This window comes from Rhinoraja longicauda, chromosome 19 (genome assembly GCF_053455715.1).
Source record: "Rhinoraja longicauda isolate Sanriku21f chromosome 19, sRhiLon1.1, whole genome shotgun sequence".
In the NCBI taxonomy this organism is placed as follows: Eukaryota; Metazoa; Chordata; class Chondrichthyes; order Rajiformes; family Arhynchobatidae; genus Rhinoraja; species Rhinoraja longicauda.
In genome coordinates this window covers 16,929,090-16,940,007 of record NC_135971.1, presented here as the reverse complement: position 1 = coordinate 16,940,007, position 10,918 = coordinate 16,929,090, and the positions used below count along the sequence as shown (strand labels likewise).

Here is a 10,918-nt window from a genome sequence, read left to right as displayed (position 1 = left end):
AAGCGGTGGGCTGACCATTCAGAGGCCATGCTGCAAGATGCACTGAGCGATGTCGACTGGAACATGTTCCAAGCAAGTTCCAGAGACGTCAGTGAGTTTACGGAAGCGGTTACGGACTTCATTGCCACAATAGCCGATACCATCATCCCCACGGTAAGGGTCAGTATCTTCCCTAACCAAAAACCCTGGGTGGACAGGTCTATTCGCGTGGCCTTGAATGCTCGCACCGCTGCTTACAACTCTGTATATTCTATAAGGCAGTGAAGGATGCAAAAAGGAGGTACCGGGACAAGATGGAGTCACAGATGGAGCAGTAGGACACCAGGCGCCTTTGGCAGGGGCTACGGACAATAACTAGCTACAGGTCCAGCACCCCCTCAACCGGAAGTGCCGGCTCCTCCTTAGCTGATGAACTGAACTCTTTTTATGCACGGTTTGAGACGGGTAACACCCCCAGCTCGCCGTCTAAAAACAGCACCGAGGCTGGCTAGCGAGGCTGGAGGGGGATCCACCGCCGGGGATGTGCACACATTCTCGGTGTCCGAGCATGAGGTGAGGTGAGGTGGGCTCTGATGCGTGTGAACACGAGGGAAGCTGGAGGCCCAGATGGTATATCTGGGCGAGTGCTAAAGTCTTGTGCTACTCAGCTTGCTCCAGTGCTCACCACAATATTCAACCTCTCATTGGCCAAGTCCGTGGTCCCTGCATGCTTCAAAAGATCGATCATTGTACCGGTGCCAAAGAATGCCTCTCCAGCGTGTTTAAATGACTACCGACCGGTGGCCCTCACCTCGGTTGTCATGAAATGCTTTGAGAGGCTAGTCAAGAAGCACATCTGCGCCCTCCTTCCTCGCAATATGGACCCACTACAGTTCGCATACCGTCCGAACAGGTCCACGGATGATGCGGTCTCCCAGGTTCTACACACCGCTCTCTCTCATCTGGACAGCCAGGGGGGCTATGTGAGGATGCTGTTCATTGACTTTAGTTCAGCATTCAACACAATAGTCCCCAGCAGACTGGTTGAGAAGCTGCTGGAACTGGGGCTTAGCACCCCTCTGTGTGCCTGGGTCCTGGACTTTCTCACCGCCAGGCCCCAAGTGGTCAGGATGGGGGAACACACATCTAACTCCCTCACCCTGAACATAGGATCCCCCAGGGCTGCGTCCTTAGCCCCCTACTGTACTCCCTGTACACACATGACTATGGGGCCAGGTTCAGCTCGAACTCCATCATCAAGTTTGCTGATGACACTGTGGTGGTGGGCCGGATCTCCAACAACGATGAGAAGGCCTACCGGGAGGAGGTGGCTGATCTGGCACTCTGGTGTCAGGACAATAGCCTCCTCTTGAATGTCACTAAAACGAAGGAGCTGATTGTGGACTTTAGAACGGCTAAACATCCAAGGACGTACATGCCACTGGAGATAAATGGGGCTACTGTGGATAGGGTGAGCAGTTTTAAATACTTGGGGGTCCGCATCACAGAGGATCTGACATGGGCAACGCACATTGCCGCACGGGTGGGTAAGGCAAAGCAGCGCCTTTACCACCTTAGACAGCTGAGGAAATTCAGAGTGTCTCTGAGGATCCTTCATTGCTTCTACTCTGGGGCTGTAGAGAGCATCCTGTCCGGCAACATTACAGTCTGGTTTGGGAACAGCTCTGCCCAGGACAGGATGGCCCTGCAGAGAGCAGTGCGTTCGGCAGAACGCACCATGGGAACTACACTCGTCCCCCTGCAGGACCTATACATCAGGAGGTGCAGATCCAGAGCAAGCAAGATTATGAGGGACCCCTGCCACCCCAGTAACGGACTGTTCCAGATGCTACGGTCAGGCAAACGCCTCCGCTGTCATGCTGTGAAAACGGAGAGGATGAGACGGACTTTCTTCCCACAGGCCATCAGGACTGTCAACTTTTATAACTCCAGAGACTCATTTTTTGTCTACACTATAGTAACTTATTAACTTTATTTCTATGCTATGTAACTGTAATTCTTTTTTGTGCACAATCCGCAGTTATTGCCACTTTCATTTCACTGCACATCGTGTATGTGTATGTGACAAATAAACTTGACTTGACTAGTGAATGTCATTAGTAAGGATCCACTAGATTCCGCAAACTATCTAATTACTTCCTTTTCATCATGGAATAGATTGAAGACTGTGGTTTCTTAAATTAAGAACAATGCTTTTGCAGTGGTCTCGTAAGAGAAGGGAGATTCGGACTGCTGTGAGTAGTTTGGGAACGGATCCTGACAAGTTGAAAGTCAAGGTGGACAAAGAGATGCAAGTTTTTAAGGTATCATACCGGGGACAGTGCTTATGTTCAGATGATCTTTTCAATGCAGAAAATGCAATTATTTCTTTTTGTCAAAGACAAGAATATAAGGATGAGCTATCAGCATTATAAGCTGGTGAGCATGGTATTAAAAGAAGTAGTCATTTATACAGGCTTGACCCGATGCTGGATAAAAGGCTTCTGAGAGTAGGGGGTCGCCTAAGTAAACTATCGATGCCTGAAGAAGCTAAGCATCCTATTATTCTCTCAAATGACTTTTATATTTCAACATTGCTGTTACGGCATATTCATGAACAGATCGGACATGGAGGAAGAAATCACATGTTGTCGAGACTTCGTGGGAAATATTGGATTGTCAAAGGTAACTCCGCTGCAAGAAAGGTTATAAAGAATTGTGTTGCATGCCAGCGTCAGCGAGGAAGATTTGGTGAACAAAAGATGGCAGACTTGCCTCTGGAAAGGATTCGACCTGATAATCCTCCATTTACTGAGGTAGGAGTTGATTATTTCGGTCCTATCGAGGTTAAGAGAGGACGATGTCTGGTGAAAAGGAATGGTGTGATCTTCACTTGCATGGCAGGTAGAGCGGTGCATCTTGAGATGGCATGTACACTGGACACAGATTCCTGTATTCACGCACTGCGAAGATTTATTTGTCGACGAGGTCAGGTTCTTTCAATAAGATCTGATAATGGTACAAATTTTGTTGGAGCAGAAAGGGAGTTGAGAGAAGCGCTTAAAGGCTTGAATCAGAACAAGATCCAGAATGATATGCTTCGGCAAGGCATACGATGGTACTTTAATCCCCCAGCGAGATCCCACCATGGTGGTGTTTGGGAACGATTGATTCGTATGATCCGAAATGTGCTGCGTTCGGTTCTTAAACAACAGACTATGGATGAAGAAGGATTGCAAACCTTGTTTTGCGAAATTGAGGCAATTTTGAATGACCGACCTATCACCAAGAGTTCTGATGACACGAACGACTTGGAAGCGCTTACTCCAAATCATATTCATTTATTGAAAACTAGGCCAGTGCTACCATCTGGGCTCTTTGCAAAGGACGATTTGTATGTTAGACGCAGATGGAGGCAGGTGCAGTATATGGCGGACCTTTTTTGGAAACGGTGGACACGAGAATATTTACCTTTAATTCAGGAACATCAACGATGGTTGAGAGTGAGAAGAAATTTTATTCCAGGTGATATCGTTTTGGTGGTTGATTCTTCTGCACCACGAGGTTCTTGGTTGATGGGCAGGATACTGGAGATTATGCCGGACGTTAAAGGTTTTGTGCGTACGGTACGACTTCAAACTAAGGACAATATTTTGGTAAGACCAATGACCAAGATATGCCTGCTTCTGGAAGGTGAAGGAGAAGATTGAAGAATTGCGAAATAAATTTGTACGCTGATGTATATGCAATGCTTTTGTTTTGTTATTGGATGAACAGTAAGCTTTTATAGCTCCTTTGATATCTATTAGTAATTGCTTCGTTATATACGCAGAACAATTAGGGGCCGGTATGTGGGAGCCATTTATGCTTAATTCAGTTATTGTCATTGTGTTATGACTATGTTTTAATATTTCTAGTTTATGTCTTTTTTGCCTGCTTGTGGGTGTGACTTAATGCGTAATTGGGAGTGTCTAGATGGGAGGAGGCTAGTGTGTTGACAGAGGTTGTGGGTCAGTTTAGACTCGGAGGATGGTGATCATACAGTTCTTTACCACGCGCTCGTACCATGCGCTCGCACCAGCTATATTTGTAAGAACCACACGGTAATAACTGCAAGAATTTATAGATATTGTTTGAAGAAAGTTGATAAAGTACGGAAACTGATGAATTACTCTATGTTTTGTGCTACTTTAATAAATCCAATTAATGAAGAAAAGAAGTTTGGAAGATTCGTTTTGTCATATCAGGGTGCGACGTGTGCGTAAGGTATAACCACATTTCATCCCCGAGAAGTAATGGCTATCAAAGTGGGATTTCGAGATGGTATAGAAACTGCCATTACAACCATGTTTAAAAGGCATTTGAGCAGGTACAGGGATGGGAAAGGTTTAGAGCGAAAGGGGCCAGACGCGAGCTGCTGGGACAAGTGTAGATGGGGCATATTGGTCGACACGAGCAAGTTGGGCCGAAAGACCTGCGTCCGTGCAGTTGGACTCGATGATAAATGGTCGGGGCCCGGTGCTAACGAGGCCTCGGGTGTAACTGAGAAGGCGTTGGGCAGTGGAACCCGCCGCCCGCATCTCCGATCCCAGCCCGGGATCAGGGTGGACGGAGACCTCTCTCCGGTCTTATTTTAATCCACAACAGTGCACCTGTCTCTCGTGCGCCAGTCTTCAGCCCAATCTATATTTGGAGACGCGGCGCATCGCTTGATAAATTGTGTTATAGGATCCATTAACCTTTGTGCCAGAGTATTTATGTTTGTCCGCTCACGAGTGACAGTGGGGGACGGTGAACATTCCGCATCGAAAGCCTGGGATCGAATTTGTTGACTTTCCAACGTCAGTGCAGGTCATTTTCCATCATATTCCCCTTGTTGGAGTCACAGAGTGATGCAGCGTGGAACCAGGCCCTTCGGCCCAACTTTACTCGCCACCTGGCCACCTGGTTGCGTCTCTGTTGAAATCGGTGTGGTCTTTGCTCCTCCCACTGACCGCCACAGATGGGAAGATCATTGGCCCCCATTGCTCCGTATCCGAAATTGGACCCCTCTGTCAAATCTCCCGACAGCCTCTATCTATGTTCCCCGGAGAAGCAAACACTCTTCTCCGGTCTTATCCTGAACCTGATCCCCGTAATCTCCAAAACCTTTCCAGCAAATATCTCCTGCAACTTCCCGAAGCCTCCCGATTCATTCCTTGTGTTTGGTGAAGGGAAATAGACCAGATTCTCCAGTCGGGGTCCTAACCTGTGCTTCTCATCCCTAGGGCAGCGTTCACCAAGATTTGTGGAGCTTTGGAGAACCGCTCATCCAACACTCTTCTCCTCAGACGGCCAAACTTTGTGCAGGCGCGCAGTAGAAGCTGGTGGATTTCACCATCGATGTCTGCTTTCGTCTGGGAAGAGGGGCGCCGGCCAGAGGACCCGAGGGTCTCCATCATGACGACCATTTTAAAGAAATGGGACAAATCCACCTGCGGCGCCAACAGAGGTGGTTCCCCTGCGGTCAACCACAGGGCAAGTGGTTCACGGGTCCCCCTCAACCACCACCTCCCTGTCACTGAAAACCTACCACTGTTGAAGGTGGAGGAAATGCAGTCGCCAATTGGTAGAAAGGACAACTCAAAAACACAGTTCAAAAGATTAAGGGGTGGTACCGGTAGAGTTGCTGCCTCACAGCGCCAGAGATCTGGGTTCCATCAGGACTACGGGTGCTGTCTGTACAGAGTTTGTACGTTCTCCCCGTGAGCTGCGTGTTCTGTGGTTTCCTCTCACACTCCAAAGAGGTATAGATTTGTAGGTCAATTGGCTTGGTAAAGTGCAAATTGTCCCTAGTGTGTGTAGGGTAGTGTTAATGTGCGGGGATCGCTGGTCGGTGCGGACTCGGTGGGCCGAGGGGCCTGTTTCCGCGCTGTATCTCCAATCTAAACTAAAGCAAACTAAACTGCTGTCTCCCCGTTCAGTAGATTTCAAAAGAATTCAAAAGCAAGCTGCACAGTTCAAGTAAGTTTGAGTTTATTTCAATGACAGTATTGGAAGCAACAATGCACATCATTCAAATAAACGCAAACTTTCAATTAGCTTGTCGTGTGTGTCAATGGTTGTGTACATTTTCCAAATCACTGAAGTAACATGAACTGTATCTATTACATTGAACTAGTCATTGAACGGAGTTAATAATACCGTAACGACTTTTGACGAGAAGGGTCCAATTCCATTACATTTTAAAAATATTTTCACAAAAGTAATTTCTGTTCCGTTGCCGGACGCGGTTAGCGCGTTAAAATGAACGGATCGACAGCTCTGATTCCACTTGCTGTTTATTTCACTCTTCCCGCATTTACATTCCCCCTAGTTTTATTTCCGCGCTCACTAGGGTTTTACGACGCAAATGGTAGCCGTTCAGCGCCGACCTGTTGTCCACCGGGTTTCTGCCCCACAGCCCCTGAGCCCCGCTCCTGACGCCGGTCCCGGGACCCGATCCTTTTACACACCCGGAGCGGAACCGGAACAGATTCTCAGCCAGTTTCCATCCCCAGAAGGCACGAAGAAAGGATAAAGTTTCTCCATGAATTTATTCCCAGTGACGGTGTGGAGATGGGACTTGGTGTCCGCGTCGTAAAATGAAACTGTCCTGGACTCGTAACTGAGATAAACTCCCACCCTCCCGGGGATGGGACGGGCGGGGAGACGGGATGCAGGGGAGGTGAGTGCATCAAACCCGTCACCCCACCCCCGCCTGATGCTCCAGACTCCAGTCTCCGGGGTCAGTGTGACCCGTCTCTTCCTCTCCACAGACTCTGCGGCGACTCCCAGACTCCAGCCCAGACTCCCCGCCACCTCCACCTCCCAGTAATGTCTCCCCGATGTGAATCCCTCCGACCCCAGCACACACGCACTGCCTGTAAACCTCTTCCCGGTGTCAGGGAGACTCCTCCGGGTCCCGGTCCATCTCACCCTCTTCCGATCCTCAGACACCTCGAGCCCCGGACCCGCCGTTTCCACATCCAGGGTGACGGAGACTGGGTGGAGAAGCAGAGAATCAGAGAGTCCCCGGGGGTCGGGGGGAGACTCGGGCAGCGCGGCCCCAGGACCGGGGGAGAGGCCGCTCGGCCTCCGGCACAGGCGGGCGGACAACTGAAACCCTGCCCGGGGTTTCACCCCGACCACAGCGGGTGGACAACAGACATCTCTCCCGGAGTGTTTATCCAGGGATGGAGAGGGGAATTTCCTGAGGTGGGGGAGGGTGGATGGGGAGGACGAGTGCGGAGAGTGAGGAGGATTGCGAGATTGCGGTGGGGATGGCGGAATAAAGTGGGTTATTCAGATATGGAGGCAGTTTGGAGCAAGAGGAGATTGAGGTGAGCGGTAATTTGAGGTAGAGTTGTGGGGTGTGAGGTGAGCGGTAAAGAGCAGGTAGAGGTGTGGGGTGGAGTTGCCATGATCATAGTGAATGGGGGCAGATGTGAGGGACCAGATGACCTGCTCCTGTTTCGTTGAGTGGAGGGTGAGAGAGAGGGAGGGGTGGCTTGGACCATGGAAGAAAGCAGAGGTTGAATGATCGGGTGTTGTACAGAATGGGTGGAGAATGGGTGGGGTCGTTGAAAGAGAGCGCATTCACGGGTGGATTTGATGGGTGTGCACAACTAACGCACTGATCTCATTGTGAACCAATATATGAACTTCACTGAGGGACTTGACAATGTTCCGCATGTAAAGCTGGTCCAGAAAGTGAGGGCAGGTGGGATGCAAGGCGAGCTGGTGAAATGGATCCACAATTGGCTGGGTGGTTGGAGGTAGAAGGTAGCGGTAGAAGGATGATTTTTCTGCTTGGAGGTCTGTGGCTGGTGGTGTGCAGCAGAGATCGGCGCTGCAACCTTTGCTGTTCATGTTATATGATCATGGCTTGGATGTGAATGTAGGAGGTGTGATTAGTAAGTTTGTGGAGGAAGCAAAAATTGTGGCGAGTAGGGAATGTTGTCAAAGTCTGCAGCAGGATGCAGGGTAATTATCTAAACCTTATTTGCATTCAGAGATATCAAATCAGGAGAGTGCAGGTTTATATTGAGAGCAAGGAATTTTAAAGTATATCTAAGATTTAGGTTTTACTAGACCAAGTTGGGCCCAAACCTCTCCTGCATTGGTGCAGCACCCTCTCCTCCCCCCCAACCCCCCCCTCCTCCCCCCTCCCTCCCTTCCCCCTACCTCCCTGGGAGATAAATTTAAACTTTAAAATGTGAATAACTTAAAAAATATAACACCGATTTCAATGAAACTCTTTCCATTCGCACCAAAGGGATGACGGTAAGTAAGGTGGGCCTAAAATTGTCGCACTATCGTGTACCTTTTTGTCTGTAGTTCAGGAACAAACAAACAAACAAACGAGAGGTTTAGTACATGGATTTACACTGAGAGTGGGTGATATCTGGAACATGCTACAGAGGAGGTGGTGGAGTGAGATATAATCGCTATATAGGAGATATTTAAATAGTTGAGGTGCAGAAGAATGCCGATGGAATGTGGGCAAATCGATTAGTATAACTGGGAAAAGATGGTCATGGACACAATGGGCCGAAGGGCCAGCCTCTGAAATGTACAACTATGGCTCTCAGGTCCAAGAGCACTGAATGACTCCACAGCCACCGGTGCAGGGGTGTTCCTCAGTCTCTGCGTGCAGTAATGTCTTCTTATCTCTGTCCTACTCGGTGCGACCCACATTATGAGAGAGTGCCCGCTCTCCAGACCCCTCTGACAGGGGAACCATCCTCCCTGCATCCAGCCCACTGAGCCCTGTAAGGACTCTGTGTTTCACCGAGATCTCCTCTAATACACCCAAACGCTCGAGTACACAGGCCTAGACTACCCAATCTCACCCTGCACAGCAAAATCATTGTCCCAGGGACAAGGATTGTCAATCTTTGCTGCATTCAACTCTGTGTAAGGTTTATCATGCTGTAGGTATGAAAAAAACTAAAGATCACAAGAAAATAGCAGGAGGAGTAGGCTCCACTCCTCAGGCCGACTCCACCATTCAATGTGATCCTGACTGATCTAAGATGGCACCATTTCCTGTTCTCCATAACTGCCAATTTGTCGATCCTTCAAATATCCATCTGTGTTCACTTTGCCTATTCCAATAATCTGACCTATCACTACCTCCTAGGGCAGAACATTTCAGATGTTCACTGCTGTTTATGTTATATTTCTAAGACTTGGATGTGAATGTAGTATGGGAGATAATACGATATTATTTTATACATTAGACATTGTTACGATATTATTTTATACATTAAACATTGTTGTTTAAGGTTTGTAACTACTTAGGCATTAGGCGCCTCTCTGTAACTAATTAAGGCGCTCTAGACATTCTTTACCCTTGACACGTGTCTGTAACTGCTGTGCACAGACGGATAATTAATGGTGGAGCGAGGAGGAGAAACATACGAGTTGGAATGATGGATGAACCAGAATAGAAGATAATGGTGGCAGATAAAGAAAGACATAGGCCTTGGGGTGATGAATGGATGTGAGGGATGGACTAGCAGGGAAATAAGGGAGGCGAAGTATGAAGGGATGTGAGTATTGAGATAAGGATAAATTACTGAATGGGATTTAATGGTGGCGGGACAGACGGGTGACTGCAAAGAAATGAATGACTGAAGAAAGGAGTGTGGGTATGAGGTAATGTAAAGAAGATAAGGTTTGGAATAATCCTATAAACATAGACTGCCCGATGTACTAAGTGAGCAGTCAGATGGTTGACATCCTGATTGTTCCAGCCGTTGTTTGCAAATAAAGGCTTTTAACTTCTTAAAGAATTCTCCGTGTCATCTGCTTCATTTTGAACACCGGTAACTACGACAAAATTGGCGTATTCGGCAGGATCGGGAAGAGGCCTGTTCAATAACGGACGACAAGCTAAAGGTGCTTCCAAGCCCGTCAGGGGCTCCCCGGGACAACAGGAAAAAGGGTGGCCACCCGCAAAAAAAAAGGTAGGCAGTTTTCCGCTTTATTTGGACTAATAGCCTGTTGAAAACGGGGACCACTGGTGGCACAGGAGCGCCCAGGCGGTCCAAGGGCCTCTCCGATCCAACAGAACCTATCGTTAAATTACTTTTTAAAAAATGAGACCCAGAGGATTGCTGGAGAAGGCTGCGCAGTGGGGTAAGTGGATAATAGTTGAGTAAGATCTTGTGCGACGTCAATAAGACCTTGTGGATACCGCCCTAAGAGGATAGGGGACTGGATAGATGAGGCGTCCTGTGGATACCGCTCTAGTCAACTAGGGATTTGCACGGGCAAGATAAGACGTCCTGTGGATACCACACTGGTTGGCTAGGGGTCTGGACGGGCAGGATAAAACGTCCTGTGGATACCGCTCTAGTTAACTAGGGATCTACACAGGTAAGATAAGGCGTCCTGTGGATACCACTGTGGTTAGCTAGGGGTCTGTACGGGCAGGATCAGATGATCTGTGGATACCGCCCTAAGTGAGTAGGGATCTGTACGGACAGAACAAGAATTGGAATAATTGGATAACATGAAAAATAAAATTGCAAAATATTAAAGGAATATAGTAGAACTGTAGAAGATAGAAATAGCGTAGTAGGTAGTATAGTGACCATAGAGACAGAACGGAGTGAGAACAACGACTGCATTTAAACTGACTGACCAAGTGCACTAACATAAGACGAGTACAATGAATACAATAACTGCAGTTGAACTACTAAGTAAGAAATTCCCCGTATCCAAAGAGGATATTAAAAAACATTCTGAAGAATGGGAAAAAAGGACGAAAAAATTGGTTACGAAATGGTCCAAAGAATGATATAAATATGATATAAATTTTGATATATTTATATTTTGATATAAATATGTGTGATGAAATGGAGGTGTTAATTAAGAACTATAAGCCTAAGGATAAATCAGAAACCCGAGT

At 47.8% G+C, this 10,918-nt stretch overlaps 1 protein-coding gene across 1 annotated transcript in view; it reads left to right on the top strand.

The window, feature by feature from the left end:
* The window catches only part of LOC144602868 (pre-mRNA-splicing factor ATP-dependent RNA helicase DHX16-like), a 783,352-nt gene that overhangs the window by 753,967 nt on the left and 18,467 nt on the right, over positions 1 to 10,918 (top strand). The window lies entirely within an intron of this gene.